This window comes from Neltuma alba, unplaced genomic scaffold (assembly GCF_004799145.2).
Source record: "Neltuma alba isolate B1F8T4 unplaced genomic scaffold, ASM479914v2 tig00011273_pilon, whole genome shotgun sequence".
Lineage (NCBI taxonomy): Eukaryota > Viridiplantae > Streptophyta > Magnoliopsida > Fabales > Fabaceae > Neltuma > Neltuma alba.
In genome coordinates, this window is record NW_021635983.1 from 1759 (window position 1) to 21658 (window position 19900).

General features: G+C 34.3%; 1 long non-coding RNA gene across 1 annotated transcript; it reads right to left on the reverse strand.

The window, feature by feature from the left end:
• Positions 1–1023: 1023 nt before the first annotated feature.
• Positions 1024–18202, reverse strand: LOC114763279 (uncharacterized). The gene is made up of 3 exons (XR_003742329.1): positions 18090–18202; positions 11593–11598; positions 1024–1034 (listed from the first exon to the last, which is right to left on the reverse strand). It is a non-coding gene; the product is annotated as an uncharacterized LOC114763279 (long non-coding RNA).
• Between the last annotated feature and the right edge of the window lie 1698 nt (positions 18203–19900).

Here is a 19900-nt window from a genome sequence, read left to right on the forward strand (position 1 = left end):
CTGTAAGAGATGGCGATGATGGGCGTTACGAATTTGGTCCCATTAAAGCGATAGAATATGGTGAGAATTTCACAGCGAGAAGACGAAGACCCATGGGACCTGAGGTATTGTTTTTGAGCTATGAAATGGGAAGAAGAAGAAGAAATCAATTAGCTTTCCGTAGACGAGGGGCGAAATATGAAATTGTATTCGATTCAGAGTCTCCTTTGGAGCCTCTACATTACAGTGTGCAAATATCCTGTGATTCTTCCAAAGGTCTAATTATAGACTGGCCACGTGCGCGTTACAGAGAACTGCAGAATTTTAAAATATCGAAGCCTCCACATGATGATGTTGTAAAGGATGCATATGATGTTCGGAGGAAGTTGATGGAAGATGCAGGAAGTGCAATCTCACATGGCAGCAATACTGTTGTGGCTTCTCTTTCCTATTCACAAGACAATGTTATTTCGAATACAGGACAAAATCAAGGTCTTCTCAATGGCTCCAACCTCAGAGACTGTCAAATTCATATAGAAGGCAATAGGTTTTAGTTTATGGGTTCTCAGATTCGTTAGCTTCTTCAATTCAATCAATCTCTCGCTCTGTCTCAAGATTGAAAGCCAGAACAAGTACTGTACATCATCAATCTGTATATGTATCTTATTATTGTAAGTGTTTGGGATTATTCTTAATATCGGGATAAGGTGCTTAAATGTCTTGGAAGTATGCAGGAAGAAGCACTCAGCACCTAAATTTTTTATTTTTACTTGTGCATGCCCTAGAAGTTTATTTTCATAGCAAAAATATCATGACCCTTATCCATTATTAAGTTTGACCATTAAATTATACAGTTTAACAGATGTCTTTAACAGTTAAACTTACTGGTAAATAACTGTTCAGGACAGAAATGCCATGAAATAAAATTTTCGGGGTATATAAGAGCAAAAAAAAAAAAATTTAGGTCTTGGGTGCTCTTTTGTAGACACTTTTGGGATATTTAAACACTTTATTCTTGTGAAAACTAATGTAAATGATACATTAATATATATACACTCACACGTATATAATCTTCCTTCTTATGTGTATCATGTTCATCTCTTCCTCTTCCATCGCGCCTTCATGCCTTCATGAGCACATACAGAATAAATTAATAAATTAGTTATAATCTTGTAGAGAATGATGATAGCTTTAATTGTAAGCAAGTTGAGTAATTAATTTGTTAAGCTATCCACTATGTTGTTAACTGTAATGTGGACTTCTTAGAGTGTTGATGCGCATTTTTGGAGTTATTGATGATGGATTGTTTTATCGTAATTATCCTTTGGTGGAAATTCTTAGTCACGTCTAGAGAAGAGAAATCATGCAGTTATAATTCAACGGAACCTTTGTGAAAATTTATACAATTTTCTTTCGCATATTTTTAAAATATAAACACATTTCTATTGAAGATACTGTCTCCTGTCCTAATTATAAGATCTTGTTGATTATTAATTTATATATGAAACATTGGAACCCACTCTTCAAAGGAAGAGGATTCTTTCCTCTACCCCTCCACTCCTCTATCGCTCCTTTGCCCCCGTTTTCCTTTCCTCATCAATGGATCAAAACTCCAATTCTAATCATTCAGATTTTAAGTTTCATGAAAATTAATATTATTATAATTTTAATTAAAAAATACATGAATAAATATAACTGTAAATATTTGATCTGAACAGTTTACAACCATAACGAAAAAACAATAACAAATAGTTTAATAAAAAATCTATTTTATAATAATAGTCTATAGTACTTGGATCAAATTTAAACCATTTAAATTTTTTTTCAAAATTATAATATTATTTATTTTTAGAAAATGTTAAATCTGGATTATTAAAATTTTGTTTTAATGGTGGTAAAAGGAAAAGAAGGGTATAGGAGGGGCAGAGGAGAGGTTGATCCTTCTTCAAATTGAGCCAAGAGCTTCACCAATTCCTAGCTTCTTGTCGCAAATAGGTTCAGGGTGAGCTATGCTCAAGTTGCCAACGCTTCTGCGGCGTATGCCATTTTGAATCTCAGATTCGATTGACCCGGCGGTTTGGGAAATGGAGCGTGTGAAAGTTCGATACTTGAGAAAGGACTGGAGGCTAAGGCACCAGAGACAGAGAGAGACGAAATGTTTGGGTCCTTAAAGAGAGGAAAGCATCGGACTCAATGTAGCTCCATTGCAATGTTTAAGGTACCCAGTGTTCATGTGAAGATAGTTTAACCAAAAAAAGCTCTTTTACTTTCTTTATTTTAATGAATGATTAAAGGGAATAGGGTTCTCCATTTACAAAAGTTATTCTCAGGCATTTATGCAAGTTTTTGACAGACACATTATACATATTATTTAATTCAATTACTGAATACTGGCCATGATCCAATATAGACTTCTCCGGTCTAGCCTCAGTGAGATATATATACACATATATATCCCTCCTATGAATGCAAATACATGGATTCCTCGTTTAGCAATTTGTACATGGTGAGCTGTGATGTATAAAATTGGAGAAGTGAATAAGGCGAGGAGTACGCTTGCGCTTACAGAGCGTGGGACACAAATCCAGGAATTTGCACTATTTGTTACAGCAAGTGTCACGACAAGCTGATTCTCACATTCTGTGATGCCTTCTGTGGAGATAATCTGGTGGCAGTAAACATAGAGCTTGTGGCTATGAGAGATGATGGCAATGGGCTTTACAAATTTGGTCCCTTTAAAGCCCAAGAATTTGGTGAGAATTTCACTGTGAGAAGACGAAGATCAGTGGGACCTGTGCTATTGTATTTGAGTTATGTCATGGGAAGAAGAAAAAATCAGTCGGCCTTCCATAAACAAGGGGAGCAAAATTATGAAATTGTGTTCGATTCAAAGGCTCCTTTGCATCTTCTTCATAACCGTGTGCTTATATCCTGTGATCCTTAGAGGTCTAATGGTAGACACTACAGTTTCGAATGAGCGTGCCGGACTGCGTATTCCTAACATCAATAATCACGATGAGCCTCCTCCACATGATGTTAAGAAGGAAGCAAACGATATTCGGAGACAGTTGATGGAAAATAATGCAGCAAGTGTAGTCTCTGATGGCAACAATACTACTGGGACCTCTCTTCCTTCCTCACAAAACATTTGCAATATTATAAACAATACAGGACAATTAGGAGATTGCAACGGCTGTATCATCAACGACAGGAACCAACGTGGTCGGCATCAAACGAACGGTTAAGGAGGAAATTTTCAAGGTCCTTTTGTTGGGTTCTAATATGATATTCTTAGCTTGTTGAACGTGAAACATAACAGATGAGCGATTTACTACGTCTTTAGGTTTCTTCACCTCTCTCTCTCTCTCTCTCTCTCTCTAAGTAAGAGGACTTGTGTTTATGTCCCTTTTGTTAGCCCATTGCTCTGCGGTTTACTCTTCTCCCAATACATTTTTCTGTTGTGCGTTTTAATTTATACAAATGATCCTTCATGGACCTAGTTTCAGTACTTATCACTTTGATGAGCACTTTAAGCTCATCAGATCTAAACTGTCTATATCTGATTTGAACAATCTAGATTTAAAGTTTTTGATTAATTATTTTTAAATAGAAAAAATTATTTTTTTAAAAAATAATAGTTAAGAGATTATTTTTATTTTAAAATTTATACATATTAAAATAATTATTTAGAGCAAATAAATATGAAAAAGAGATCAAACTCAGACCACCCATATAAGATACGGACAATTCAGATCTGATGAGTTTAAGGTGTAACCAAAACAACACATGTATATATTATTTAATCAATCCAGATTATATACATATATATGATACTCAAAAGAGTTACAGCGGAAGACTTATAAATACTTCTTGCCATTAGCTCAGTTGATTTGATGTAGAACTTGATCTGAATGATAAGGAGCTTTGAATCCAAGAACACCATTAGAGAAAACAATACAGGAAATCTTCCAGCTAATGATTGGGCACAATGATGAGCAACTGGAATGTAGCTGTCACCAGCGAGGAACCCTCAGAGAGTGAGCAGAGAAGAGAATTAGGGTTTCGCTCTAGACTCAGTATATTGTATGTTATTTTTCGCCATCAGAAAATTAACTTTAATTAACTGAGTCAATTACCCATCTTGGACTAGGCCCAAAATAACTACGGACCACACTCATGATATTTATTAATTATCCTAATAATATCTAAATAGCTATTAATATAATAAATATCTCACATAAGGTGCTCATCAAGATGATAAGCACTGAAATTGGATCCAACCCTCCACCACCGAAAGATGACTCATCATATGTCAAAATACGTTCAACCGATAAGATCACAAATTTAGTTATTAATGTTGTGCGGCACACTAGGAAACCACTACATCCTCAATTACTCATGAATGTTTCCGATGGCCCTATACCTTGAAATGATTTTTAGGCTAAATTATACAAAACACCCCTGATCTATGGGCTAGCTACATATAACCTCTCTGATATTTGAAAGTTTAAATTCAACTCCCTTGATCTTTCATTTTCTTTATTATGAACACCTAGCTGTTAACTAACCGTTATCTTTTTAACGGAATTTGCCATATCGAATCAAAACAAGACACCTTACATCCTACGTGGCATCTTATCTGGCATCCTATCCAATATAATCATTTTATTATAATTATATTATTTTTATATGAGGATTAAAATGTCATTTTATATTAAAAAAAATCTCTTACTCATTAAATCTCTTCAATGAAATGCAACTTTTACCTTTCAATTCTTATGAGACCCTCACAACGTCAAAATGAACCTTCCAGCTTTGTTCAGTATTTCACTTTTGCCAATATTTATCTTTATTACCCTTTTTTTTCCCAATTAAGTCGAGCTTTTATTCTTTTTTTTTTTGTCAACATAATTTTTTAAATAAAATTTTTATTTTATTTTTATCGCACAAAAATTGCTATTTTAATTAATAAAAGATTGTCAAAATCTTAATAAATTATATTTGTTAAGATCATAAAATAAAATTATAACATTGTAAAAATGTTGCAATGAAAGTAATGAGTAGGTTTTGATGAGCATTAAATGGGAAAAGAAAAAGTAATGGAAGTTTAGCATTAAAATGTTAGGGGGTTATGTGCAACTAGCTTAAAGTTCAGGGGTGTTTTATAAAATTAACTTAGATGGGATGCCATGTAAGATACCACATAGGATGCGAGGTCTTTTATATTGATCTGACATGGCAAATTTCGTTAGAAAGATAACGGTGAGTTAGCGGTAAGTGTTCATAATAAAAAATAAAAAATAAAAGATGAGGGGTTGAATTTAAACTTTTAAACATGAGGGAGATTATACGTAACTGGCCCATAGTTTAGGGAATTTTGTATAATTTTGCCTAATTTTTAAACACTATAACTATTAATTTACTCATTTAAAATTTTCATCCTCCATTTGGAAACCTCAAGCAAACCTCAAATAATAAATTTCAAGTCAGCTTAAATTCTTTGGTCCCCAAAATGGGCACCAAATTAAATCTTAAGTTCAATCATTTGATCTCTAAACTTCCCATTATATTTATGCTATACTCCTAGTCTATTTCCTTATGTTTCCATCTCTTAAAGTTCATGAAAATCACTTTTCATTGTATTAAATCATTTCTAACTTCCTTCTTAATCCTCTCTTAATACCCTTTCAATACTTCCAGAATACTTTTGAGCTATCACTTCAAAATTTCAATCAATCTTATCATCAATTCAAAATCCCAAACTTCAACATTTATATCAAATCCTAACTTCCTTTATTTCTTATATCCTTCGGCCAAACATTTTGAACATCCTTTGACTTTTTATTCCAATTAAACAATTACTCTTTAATAACTTCTAAAAATCTCCAATAATTTAAAATCAATAACCTTCTAAGCAAACTCAACCAATAAACCTCATATATAATTATAAACCATCCTTAATCTTTTTAATCCCTTCCATTCTTTCAATTAGATCTAGAATTTCCAAATCCTATTACACTTCTCAACATAACTTGAGCAGCAACGTATATGTCTAATTATATATATATATATATATATATATATATTTCTTCAATTTCCCATTAAACCAGAATCAAACTATAAACACCCAAAAATAGCGAGGTTCAGTTCCAAATTAGCTTATAACTTCTAAGCATTAATTTTTAACCATTCAATCAGCTCTCGGCCAAACTTCCCGATTCAAATAGCACTCCAAACTCACGCATCTACAAGCACTAAAATTAAATAATTCCATAAGCTTTACCCTTTCTTCTCCCATAACCCGAGACCATTTAGCTATATATACACACACACACACTTTGAACTTTAACCTCTTCAAGCTTTTAACTATGGTTTATGAATCATCAACCCATAGTCATCCTAAACCAGCGACTCATTCACCTCTTTGGCCAGCAACGAAACAGAGCAAAGAATTTGAAACTCAAACTTGCAGAGATTTCAACCTCTGTTCGGCCAACCCAAAACAGAGGTATCTAACATCATGCAAGGTACTCTACTACCCCTCATTAGCCCAAATCTTGACAGCACGAAGAACCCCTACATCAAACCCAGATTCGGACAGCAACACAGAGACCAAGAAAGGGACATGCAACCTAAAAATCCTACACTACCATCATCAACCAACATCATTCTCTCATCATCATCAAGTTTCCAGCTTAAATCAGGAGTTTCTCTCCCTACCCCTCTCTCCTCTCCATTACAGCCAAAATACGCCAAAAACGGAAAAGAAAAGGATGGAAGATTGATCAGGAGTCTCACCTTCCAAATTTAATCGGTTTCCATGTGACCCAAGCACCTCCGATCTTTCTCCGTCCGCCGTCTCTGTTTCTCTCAACTCTTCCCACGCTCTGGATGCATATGAGGCGGGGAGAAAGTTTCTGAAGATTAAAGGGGAAAGGCGCGTGAGAGAGAAGTGGTGAAGCTAAGTGACCACTATGCCATTCATTCCCCTTATTCCCAATTTCATCCCTTTCTCTATTTTTCTGAAATATAAGATAAACTCATAAATTAATTCATAATGGTTTCTTTGACGCATAAAATAGTTTCTCTAAAAATTTCTGGTCAAAAGTCGACTCCTAGCCACTTTTCTTAAAATTTTCTAAGAAACTAACCCATTTTTATTCTAAAAATAACTTTAAAATTATTTAAGCCACTTTTTGGGAATAACTTTTTCAAAATATTTCTAAGTCTTTAAAATTCATGTTCCATATTTTTGCCCAATTTATTCAGGCACCAAATAATTTTAAATAAAATTTTTCATTTCTACTTTTCCTAATTCAGAAATTTGGGGTGTTACAAACATCACTATCTTAATGGTCAACATTTGTTTTTTAATAACAGGAGGCAATGTTGTTATAATTTTTTAGAAAAATTTGCACCAAAAAATACTTTTGAATTTTCAACTCTCCCAAGTAAAAACTTTCATGACAAATTTGTACCTTAACTTAAAAAAAATCGATAAATTTTAGTGTATCAAGTTATAAAATTAATAATAAAAGACCCCCCATTTTTCACTCCGAATCCTCTCTCCACTACAATATAGTAAAAGGCATTAGTAACACTAACACGAGCATAGACGAAATAAGCATTAGATCACGAAATAAATATGAGATCAAGTGTATTGGCGTATTTTATTAAGGATTAACAAAGTATAAATATTTCTCTTTTATTTTCAAAATCTCAATTGATATCTCCTACAATAAAGATTACGCAAATCGTTCTTTTATTTTTAATTACATCAAAAGGACATTTTCTTCCTTAAGCCATCTTCTCAAAATCACCATGGATGCCCAAATATTAAGGATGTAACGTCGCCCTAAACTTGATAAAATGTTGCAATGCTGTTTTGGTACTGCAATCAGTGACAGGGTCAATAGAGACAAAATTCTTTTCTCATTTTAAACATTTGTCAGCCCGTTTGGCATGAAGAAAATGGAGGGGAGAAAATTTTAATGTGCTTGATTTAAACAATTGAAAAAGTGAGATTAAGAGCTTTTAATTAATTTTTATCACTCTTTTATATTTTATATTATCTTTATTAAAATTTTTAAACCCCACTTCAATTTTTTAAATCAAGTTCATTAAAGTTTAACCAAACAAACATGGGGTAACGGCCAACTCATTTTATAAGGCTAGTCCTATTATAAGCTAGACTTCATTTTTGTCCGAAAATCTTGATCCGCCCTTTCAATTTTTGCTCCCATTAAATATATGTTTGTACATCAATTTTCTCAAAATTTTCCCACTCATTTTCTCTCACTTACTCTCTATAAATAAGGGTATATTTAGGAAAGAAAAGGTATATCTCATCCACATTAATTACTTTTAACTAATTTTAATCGCCATTTTGATCTACATGATTCGGTTAGTCATAACTTATTTACAGGACCTGAGGGAACGGTGCATTAGAATGAATATGATTAAACGGAATCGGGTTCTCCCTTTACAAAAGTTATTCTGAAGCATTTGTGCGTGTTTTTGACAGCCACATTATACATATTATTCGATCCAATATTGAACAGCACCTATCATCCAATATATTCTTGTCCAGTCTAGCTCGCCTCAAATGTGTGTGTGTGTGTGTGTATCCCTCGTCTCAGTAAATGTTTATTAGGTTATGAATTGATCATAAATGCAAGTATATGGGCTCCTCACTTAGCAACCATTTTTCACGGGGCTCCTGCAGATCTGAACGGAGCTGATGTTTACGAATGGACCAGTAGTGGATCCCGGGATGAGTACGCTTCCGTTTACAGTTCGTGGCACGCAAATCCAGGAATTTGCGTTATTTATTGTGGAATGGAAACGTGCAAAGTGATTTTTACATTCTATGATGCCAGGTGTGAAGATAATCTTTTGGCCGCAAACATGGAGTTTGTGGCCGTATGAGAAGATGGCGATGATGGGCCTCATTACAAATTTGGTGGCATTAAAGTGAAAGATTTCCGGGAGAAATTCAAAGTGAGAAGACAAAGAGCATTCGGACCTGAGCTATTCTTTTTGAGCTATGAAATGGGAAGAAGAACATACCAATTAACCTTGAATAGAGAAGATATGGATAGCTATAAAATTGCATTCGAGACAAGTTATCCTTTTGTGGATATTCGTCACTGTGTGCTCATAACCTTTGATCCTAGGAGCGGTCTAGATGCGGATGCGTTCTGCGCTGCAAGATATCCGGTTGGGTTTCAGGAAGTATATCACGAAGAGCCTCCAGATAATGTTATTATGAAGGATTTAATTGACATTCGGAGTAAGCTGATGGAAGATGGCAACAATAATATCACTACCGGGAATTCACAAAACATTTATAATTCGGGAAATTTTATTTATAATGAGCGGATTTCTCAAGGCGATGGCAACGGCTGTATCATCAACAACAGGAACATCCAGCGCGGTCGGGATCTGACGAACTATTAACAATGAAATTTTCAAGGTACTTTCGCTGGATGTACATGACATTCGGACACAGTTAATGGAAGATGTTATTTTGAGCACAGGATGAAGTCAAGGTAATTTCAATGGCTCTATCTTGAAGGACCCTCAATTTCATATCAAAGGTGGTAGGTTTGAGTTTGCTCAAGGTTTCTCAGAATGCTTAGGTTCTTCATTATATATATCGCTCAGTTTGCATCTTATTGTTAAGTTCTTATGATTATTAACATCTACATATGTATGTGTGTGGATATATATATATTCACGTTGTTCTTATTATTTTATAATAAGTTAGCTCCATTCATTTTTTTATGTCACCTGTTTTTTTATTGACTTGTGATTATATCCAAATTATTCATCAATTTTTTATTCATGCTACTTAATTAGGAAATTTTAATAAAGCAACTTGCATTATTAGTTGTATAATATCTGTATGCTTCAATTGAGTCTGTCAAGTGAGATAAGTATCTTTGGGTTTGTTGTACTATAAGCACATAAAGAGGAACCTTTTGGCTGATTTTTAATTTGTCAATTCTCATAACAATTATTTATTTGTCAGTACACAACGTACACTACAAAAAAAAAAAAGAGCCGCTGAAAGTCAAAAATTGCCACTGAAGTTGTCACCAAGTCATTGCCGTAACGACTGTTGCTGAAACTTATCAGTGGTAACAAAGTAAGCCGTCACTGAAAGTATAGTTTCAAAAAGACCCTTTAGCAGTGGCACAAAAGTCGCCACTGAACAATCCATTAGCACCAACACAAAAGCCACTATTGAAAGAAGTCGCCAAAAAAAATAGGACCATCGTCAATAGCCATCACATTGTTGCTGGCAGGCCCGCGGCGACATGTTGAGTCGCCACTAAAAGCTTCTTTTGGTGGGTCCTTTTTAGTGGCAGCATTAGGTCACTATTGAAAATATACTTTCAGCAGTGACATGGTTAGTGCTGACAGTCTCACTTTTGAAAATTGACCTTTAGTGACGTCTCTAAAAGCAGTGACATTATGGTTGTGGCTGAAAGTAAGATTTTTAGCGTTAACATTAAGAGTCACTGCTGAAAGTCACACTTTTAGTGATGACACAAAAAGTCATTGCTAAAAGTCCTTTTTTTTTAGTGATATATTATAAATTAATTACTCAATTCAGCTTATAAATTGCATCTAGCAAATGGCAATAGTGTATGAGCAAAATTGAATGCAGAGAAATCCAGCAGAAATACCCCCAGGTAATTATTAATTTAATTAAGTTATAATTAAATAATGCTTAGGTTGGTTGAATTAAGCAACTGGATGAAATTATAATTTGGCAATTTAGTAATTTAACATAGTGGGAGAAGAATACGCATTATTTTGGCCCTAATAATGGTGGGTTAGGTCTCGGTTGGCCATCGCAAGTGGGATAAACACAGGGAATCAATTATATGAAAAAGCATATAAATATAAATTTGAGGGAATTACAAAAACATGTGGTTCCAACTAACAACAGAAAAAAAGAAAAAGAAAAATGCCAATTATTATTTTCTAGTATAATTATTATCTTCATGGGAGTGTGGGAGCGGGATGTGATTTATGAATAATGACATTGGAACCAAACATCTTCAATTATTGGTTACAGTGTTTGTCGTTCGTGAAATATCCAATATATCCATGAGATAGTCAAGTCCCGGAAGAAAAGCGGAAGATGCAGGAAGTGCAATCTCTCACGGCCTTCTCTTTCCTATTCACAAGACGATGTTATTTCCAATTCAGGACAAACTCAAGGTCTCCTCAATGGCTTCAGACACTATCAAATTCTGTTTAAAGGTTCTCAGAATCTTTGGCTTCTTCAATTCAATCAATCTCTGGCTCTCTCTCTCAAGATTGAAAGCCACAACAAGAGCTGTATATCACTCTAAATGCCACTTCCTACTGTCCTTAATATAAGACCCATTTTGTAGTATAATTTACACTACAAACTGGGTCTTATATTTAAAACTAGAAGAGTGTTATTGTAAGTTCTTCATTCCGAAAACTAATGTAAACGATACAACAAGTGGTAATGACCTTCTTTCTACTGTGTATCAGGGTCATCTCTTCCTCTTCTATTGCGCCTTCATGTTCTGATGAGCACATTACAGAATCAATTGATCAATTAGTTACAATCTTCTAGAGAATATATGGTGGTAGCTTTAATTGTAAGCCTGTTAAATAATTAATTTGTTATGCTACCCATTATGCTGTCAGCTGTAATGCGGACTTCTTAAAAGTGTTGATGCCCATTTTTGAACTTTTTTGATGATGGATAATTAATTTATGGAAAAATAAAGAATCTTTTGGAACTAGTGTTGCATTATTAGAATTAGAATTGGGATTGGGATATGTGCATCATTTATTGTAATTGTTTGTGGAAGAACTTAGTCTAGAGATAGTTAGAGCCAGGCGTTTAGGGTTTAGTAAGTTATAGAAGTCAATATAATTTACTGAGAAGCTTACGATGATTCTAAAAGTAAAATAATAGAAATATATAATGTCAAGAGAGATTTAAACTCTTAATCTTTGTCTACATATCTTATCACCACATCCTTATTACTTGGGCTATCTTGCCCAGCCTATTCTAGAATCTGATTCTTTGGATCGTAGTGGAAGTACTTTTTTTTTTTTCCAGAGAGGACAAAATAATTTCCATTAAAAAGATAAGTTAGAGTGTACATAAAAAATAGGACAGAAGCCATGACGGCATATCCTAAAAAAATAATCTGGACTGCAAGTTCTAGTTGAAAGTGGATATATGTATATGCACCTGTAAACTTGGTTATTCTTTATTTTCCCACATTTTATATGTTGTTCAGCACTCAAATGTGAAATATTAACACAAATATTATCTAAAATATTTGAACACTTATATTGCCAAAGAAATAATTTTGATACATATATTTTTATGTTTTAATTTCCACGTGAACTTGACAGTTGATGTTGCTCGTATTTAACGGACATGACACTTTCTCTATTGCGGAACGTTCATATGTACTTGCACCCATGAAGATTTTATGGTGTCATATATATATGGGCACAGGGAAATACTTCATGGATATGATTGCATCTTATCCCTATATTATTTAATCACTGAATAGGTTTTATCATCGAACATATACTTATCCGGTATCGCCCCAGTATATATAACCCCTTTAATATTCCCTGTAAATGTTGAGCGAGTTGATGTGTTTGTGAATACAAGCATATGGGTTCTTCATTGAGCCACATAGCGCCCCATCGTCCAAGAGTTTCTGTCTCGATAAGATGTGAACAATACGAATGGTCAAATGAATTCGGCAAGGAGAGCGCTATCATTTATACTGGTGAGTGGGACGAGAAACCAGGAATTTGCACTTCTTATTACGGGGCGAGTCATGACAAGGTGATTTTTACATTCTATGATGCCATGTGTGAAGATAATCTTGTGGCAGTAAACAGAGTTCGTGGCTCTAAGAGACAGCGATCGGCTTTACAAGTTTGGTTCTGTGAAAGCTCGAGAATTTGGTGAGAATTTCACAGTTAAAAGACGAAGACCAATCGGACGCCAGGTATCATTTTGGAGCTATGAAATGGGAAGAAGTGAAAATCAGTTAGCCTTGTACAGAAGAGATGACGAATATGAAATTCAATTCGAGTCGAAGTCTCCTTCGGTGGTTCTTCGTAACATTTCGTGCATATCCTGCGATCCATCGAACGGTCTTGTTGTGGACCGTTCAGGTTTTGCAGATCCTGTCGGTAAGTGTGATGGTCTCATTAGTAGTCTTGCACCTGATTGTTTGCCTCCCGATGATGTTATGGACGATGTAAATTTTATTCGAAGAAAGTTGTTGGAAGATGACAGAGTGGTCTCTCATAGGAACCAAGGGAACATTCTTCCCTCTTCTCAGAACAATGCTATTTTGAATACAGGACAAAGTCAAGGTCTTTTCAATGGCTCTATCTTCAGTGACCCTCAATTTCATATCAAAGGTCGAAGGCTTAAGTTTAAGGTTTCTCAGAATGTTTGGGTTCTTTATCTGTAAATCTCTCAATTTGCATCTTATTGTAACCTTTTATGATCATTCACTTCACTCTATATATATATGTGTGTGTGTGTGTGTGTGTATCTTTTTCCCTGGTGAGCATGTGTTCATTCTTCCCCTTCCATGCATCTTCCGAATCTCTTCTGTGTTTTGCTCTGTGTTAACACTTGGACGATCCTTAACTGTAGAGGTCAACCTAAAGATGGAAATTGGAATTAATAATGATGGAGAATAAATCGTTTCCAGGTCCCAAGCCAGCTATCAAAAACTTCCGCGAAACTTGACCGAGCTTTAATAAGTAATTGTCTGGCTATCCATTAAAGTCAAGCCTTGCTTTTCCAGTATTCCATCGTGCAAACAAACGATGGCTCACACACCCACATGTATAATATAAATGTTGAACGGATAAGATCACATATTTCGTTAGTTTCGTGGCACACTGTGGATCATCAATTGAGGAAGCGATTAAAATATGATCACACATTGGGAAAAAAAGCATCTTTTTTTTCAATTAAAAGAAAGCATTCATTTGGAATCGGATCGAAAGGCTCTCCATTTATAAGGGAAAAAGCTGAATTAAATGGCTACAGTTTTTTCTTTTTATATTTTGTTATAGGCCTTTTTTTTTTTTTGCCGAATATATTTTGTTACAGGTCTGATTCAACTGAACAAAGTTGAAAGCATTATTTCACCAGCTGTATTTTTTATATCTGCATAGAATGCTGACGTATATGTGTCACATAGGCTCTATTTTCGGCAGAAGCATCTTTCCCTCTATATATAATATACTCCTACGTAATAACTGATTTGCATACATTAAAGAAGGCAAATAAATTCCTTAATTCTAATAAATGTGAGGAGGAGGGAGGATTCAGTCTAATTAAGGTTTCTCAGAATGTACTGGGTTTTTCATTATATATCGCTCAATTTAATTTGCATCTTATTCGTAAGTTCTTATGATTAAATCTTTCTCCCTTGTGAGTGTCGTGTTCATTTCTTCATCTTCCAATATATCTTCAATAACTGTGTATAGCTCCATCTAAAGATGGAAATTTTGGAATGATACAGAATAAATGTTTCCAGGTCCCAAGCCATCTATGAACTTCCACGGAGCCTGGGCTGCCCCTGTAATTATATATCCCTCATCTCTCGTCTACAGAACATTAAAGAATTGATTGGTCAATTAGTTACATATATGTTGGACATTACGATAGCTATAATTCTAAGCAATAGTCTAATAAGGATTTGGTGCCCAAAAAAAAAAGAAGGAAAAGTCTAAAAAGGATTTTTGTAGCAATCCATTATGCTAGCAATTTGTGGTGCACAAATTTTGGAGTTTTGAATCGCTTTCTTCAAATAATTTTAATGGTAAATTTTCAGTTTATAGAAGTATAGAGTGTTGCATTTTTAAAAAGGAAAACTTGCTGAAAAATCCTTCCTTACAAAATTTACTGTTTAAATTAATGTGTCTAAATTTGTTTAAGAACCCAATTGTAACCTATGTTTAACTAACGCCACTTTTCTTCAACTGTATGTAATTTGTATTCAGTTATATGTAAAATGAAAGACAATTGTTTATGTTTCACAAACTTGAAAGAAGTTATACTGCTAAATACGAGCTGTCTGATCTGATATTTTCTTCCTTAAACTATCTTCTCAAAGGCACCATGTATGCCAAACTATATTAATGACGTAATATCGCCCTTAAACTTACTAGAATGTCGCAATGTTGTTCTAGCATTAAATCTGAGCCAAGAAATCCCTTAAATATAATGAGGTCATCCTCCGTTGAATGATAAGGTGATCAGAGACAAAACTCTTTTCACATATTTACTTCCTACAATGCAAAATCACAAAAAAAACTATAAGCTAATCTAAACACACCCTTTAAGGGCGAGCTCATTTTACTCCCTGTGTCATTAGTATAAGTTACATCATCTCTCATAGGGCTGGTCTTATGTATACTACCTCTGGTCCTTAATATAAGATCTAGTTGATTAATTTGGGGAGTTTAAGAAAGTTAAGTTAGCTATTTATTATAAATAGGTGTGGTCTTCTCTAAAATACCCTTACTAATAATGTGTATTAGAATTACCCTTTCATGGACACATTTAACATATGCAACCACTACAAGGATTACTTTTGGGAAAACGTAGATAAATATAAAAGACAAAATACATTGGATTTTTATATTTAGGACCAACTTGAATGTCAAACTAGTTCTTATATTAAAGACCGGAGCTATCAAGTTAAACTTCCTTTTCATCTAAAATTTAATCCACCTTTTGTATTTTTACTCTCATTACAACAAATTATACTTTTTACCTCCCTCATTAATGTCTATTTTACAAAACAGAGGAGAATAATCACTTTTCTCCTCTATTAATAGAAACAGACGAGAAAAACTCTTTTTTCTCATCTGTCTTTTCAAAACAAAGGAGAAAACCAAGTTTTCTCTTCTGTTTTCCAACCAGACGAGAAAGGTATGTGTATTCTCGTCTGTTTTGCTGAAACAAAGGAGAAATATTTTTTTTTTTTTAACTTAACAATACCTGTCCATTCTGAAAAATCTCTAGGATAAAAAGAAGAGCTTGGCAGCTGCCTTCTCTCAACAAACACTTCACCTCTTCTTTCTCTGCGAGCACACACACTTAGCTTCGACCCCCAGCTGCACATTCAGACACACTCATCTTCCTTCATGTCGTCGATCCTCTCTTCCTTTCCTCCGTCGAAGTTCCTATTGACCTCCAATGTTCACCATCGTCTAGCCCCATTCAATGTCGTCTGCTGTCTGTGTGAAGCTCATTTATGGTATTTCTTTGGGTCTTCGATGTGAGCTCGAGCTCTGTGGTGGTTCCCAATTTTTCATCCTCTCTCGTTCTGGTATGTATATGTATTGTGCATGTTGCTATTAGGGCAAAGACTGAGCTGCTATTATTGAGATTCAGTTGCTGTCATCTTTTTTAATTTATTATTGAGATTGAGTTGTTATTGGGATGAGGCCTATGAAAATGTGATAATATTATTGTTAGTTTGTCAGACTTTTAGCATCAAGTATATGGGAGAAGATTATCGAGTAAAAGTGTAGAGATGAGAGAGTATTTAAGTTCAGACTATAAAACTCAGGAAAAGGATATTTTGCTTTTAATTTTGATGTCCACAAATATCATTTTCAGGCATGGAAAAAGAAACCACTTCTGCAGAAAACTTAACTCTATTAGGTACTAAGAAATTAAATTTGAACGATGACCAGCCGCCCCAATTCATGTTTTGTTGAGAAAATTATATTTGAATGATCATTTCTATACATATATATATTCGATACGGTTCCATAGTGTGGACTAGTGAAAAAATTATTGGCTATATGGGATTTATTTTATATAAACTCTGAGAAGCGAGTGGGCTTGAGCTTTAAGGATTTATAAATCCTTCTACTACTATTTCATTTGTATTTGAAAAATGAGTGGGCTTCGGCTTTATCATTGAATCAGAATGCAAAGACCTTGACTGATCTATTGAATAGTAAAACCCCCTACAATAATAACAGCTTGCTTTTCTTCCAGATTTGTGAGATGATGATGCTTAATTGGGATATGAAATTATGTCATACAACAAGAATGTACAACAATCTTGCTGATGGGTTGTCCAAGCTTGGGCTCTCTTTTACGGATTTATTAGATAATTGTCCTTCTCAATTATAGCCTATTATGATTGGTGATTGTATGGGATTGAATCCCCAAATTGTTTAGTTAGTTAAATTGGTTTCTAATTCTCATCTCTTACCAAAAATAAAATGATTGCTCTTAGAGCTTTACCCTCCATTTATGTGTGTGTGTGGATTAGTATTAATTTGAAAATGTTTGAATGTCCTATAATTTTTCCACATTATTGATGTTGGTTGGAAGGAATAACTGAGAGTCATGTCAAAATGCGGTTTGAGGAAGCTGAACGAGAGCACAGGTCACTCAAGTACGTGATTTTTTATGAGGATATATTTTACTTGTGATCATATTAACTGTCACGACTATCCTTTATACACCAATATAGTTGTTCTATTTAATCTTGAATCATTAAAAGCTAGGTTCCAATCCTGGGGAAGACAATTTTTTTTTTAAGTTCCCAAATACGAAGTCCAATCCTGTTCAAGGAATGACATTTTTTGAAAAGTTTTAAACCTTTCAAAAATTCACTTTCAAAATAACCTATCTAGTGGTTCGAGTACCCATTTTAACCTTTTTACAAAGACAGTAAAAACTATCTAAGACCTACCGTTCGCATTCAACCATCGAACCCATTCTTTTTCCATCCAACCTTTTGGACCCTATATCAAATCAATTATAGCCAGTAGGATCTAACATTCAATATTCTGGCTATAGGCTCGTACAACGAGTTACATATACAGATACACATAATTTTAGACAAAATAATAACTATATCAAAATATCGATCATTTTCTTCAATAGCAGTTATCATGGTTTATCTGCCCTTAGCCACCTCCTTATGGAGCAATATTTACATACCAAAATAGATATACAATATATCTTCACTTCAAAATAAGATGCATTTTAAGCCAAATATATACACACACAAAAAAAAGATCACCAACTTCCTGCACCTTCAAACTCCACCAATCACTACTCTCTTGCCCTTAGGAGTACTTGCTTTTGTTGTATTACATGGAAGAAGGGGTAAGATTCTAGAGAATCTCAGTAGTAACAAATTTCCTTTACGTAATCATACAAGATCACAAACAACATGTTATACAGGCCAAAGAGAACAACACCTTGCATCCAAATATATTCAATGATGCACATACACCATACACCCATATAGCCAATCGCTATCTATCGCGCCCACATTCCAAACTAAATGGAAACTAGCGCATATTGTCATGACAATTATTATCATGCAAAGGCAACTTACATATTCTCATGCACAATCAGCATAAGGGTACATCAAGCATGTGGCAATCAATGCACAATCACATTAAAGGAAAAGAGTTACTACCTTTTGCTTTTTCTTCTATATTCCCTTCCCCTTGTCTCCTTCTTGGCTCCTTTCTTAATCGATTCAAACCAATATCAAATTCTATAAATTATTTGAGCAAGGGCAGATTAATATATATATATATATATATATATATATCTAGATATTCATCTAGAGCATTACATTAACACATTAACACATTCCTTATAATTTAAATCCTTTATGATCATTTTAACGGGGCATCATGTTTAACTTCCATCCTCTTAAGACTCCTATTTGACATACATATCTATAATATAACACTTATATAAGCCTATAAATTTCCTATTTAAACATTTTGCATTTAGACACCCCAAACACCTATTATAATCCGAACAGCACCATTCTGCCACTGTTTCTAAATTTTTCCAGCATCAACCTTCAACTAAAACATTATTTTATTCCTCACTTTATATATATATATATATATATATATATATTCACCCTCTGCACCATTCCTTCAAAAATTCCAGATTGCTCTATCAATCAGGTGTACATAATTAATACCATGGGATTTAGTTTCATCCCTCAAGTCGCAACATCAACGTTGCTGAGATAAACACCAAACATATGCATACATATCATGCTTTAATTAGTTCCCAATCTCAACAATTTCCTTCGCTTATGAAAATTCTAGATTTTGGCATTACTTTTCCATTTTAACTCCAAGAAAATCTGTTCACTATAATTCAGAACGTGGAGCCAAAACCAAAAGAATATATAAAGAGCCCAATTCTTTCTCCCAATGCTTCGGTCTCAAAAGGCTTTGTTCTATATATCTATATATATATATTTATAGCTCATGCGTTTAGCATTCAAATACTTCTTGACCAGCAAAATCGAATAGCGTTCTTCCATCATTAAGTCTAGAATTTTCCTTATTCAAAGCACACACTCTTCGATCCCTCAATAACCACACAGAGCATATAAAATCAACATATTATAATCATACAACCAGAAAATAATTAATTATATTTAGACTCGTTAATCATCTATTACCCATACCAAAAGCCATTTCCTTAAATCCCCAAACCCTTGTTTCAGAAACTTTAACCAGAGCAATCAACCAAAAAAAAACAAGTGCAGAAATCTCAACCACAAACTTCATCCTAGCCATTAAGCGCGATTTCTACAGCTTGGCTGTCATGTTCTTCATTTCCTCCCTCAAAAACCAGATTTCATCTTCATCATTGTCTTGCAACACATGACCAAATAATAGCAAACAGAGATGGAAGAAGGTTTGGGAGACTCAGCTTGCTTGATTTCCACTTTGGTATAAATCGATTCCCTCCTCCAATTGCCTTTGCTCTTCTTGATCTCTCTCGAAGTCTCTCAACTCTCTCTCTCTGTTTTCCCTTCGAATAGCAGAGGAAAATGAGAAGGGAGGA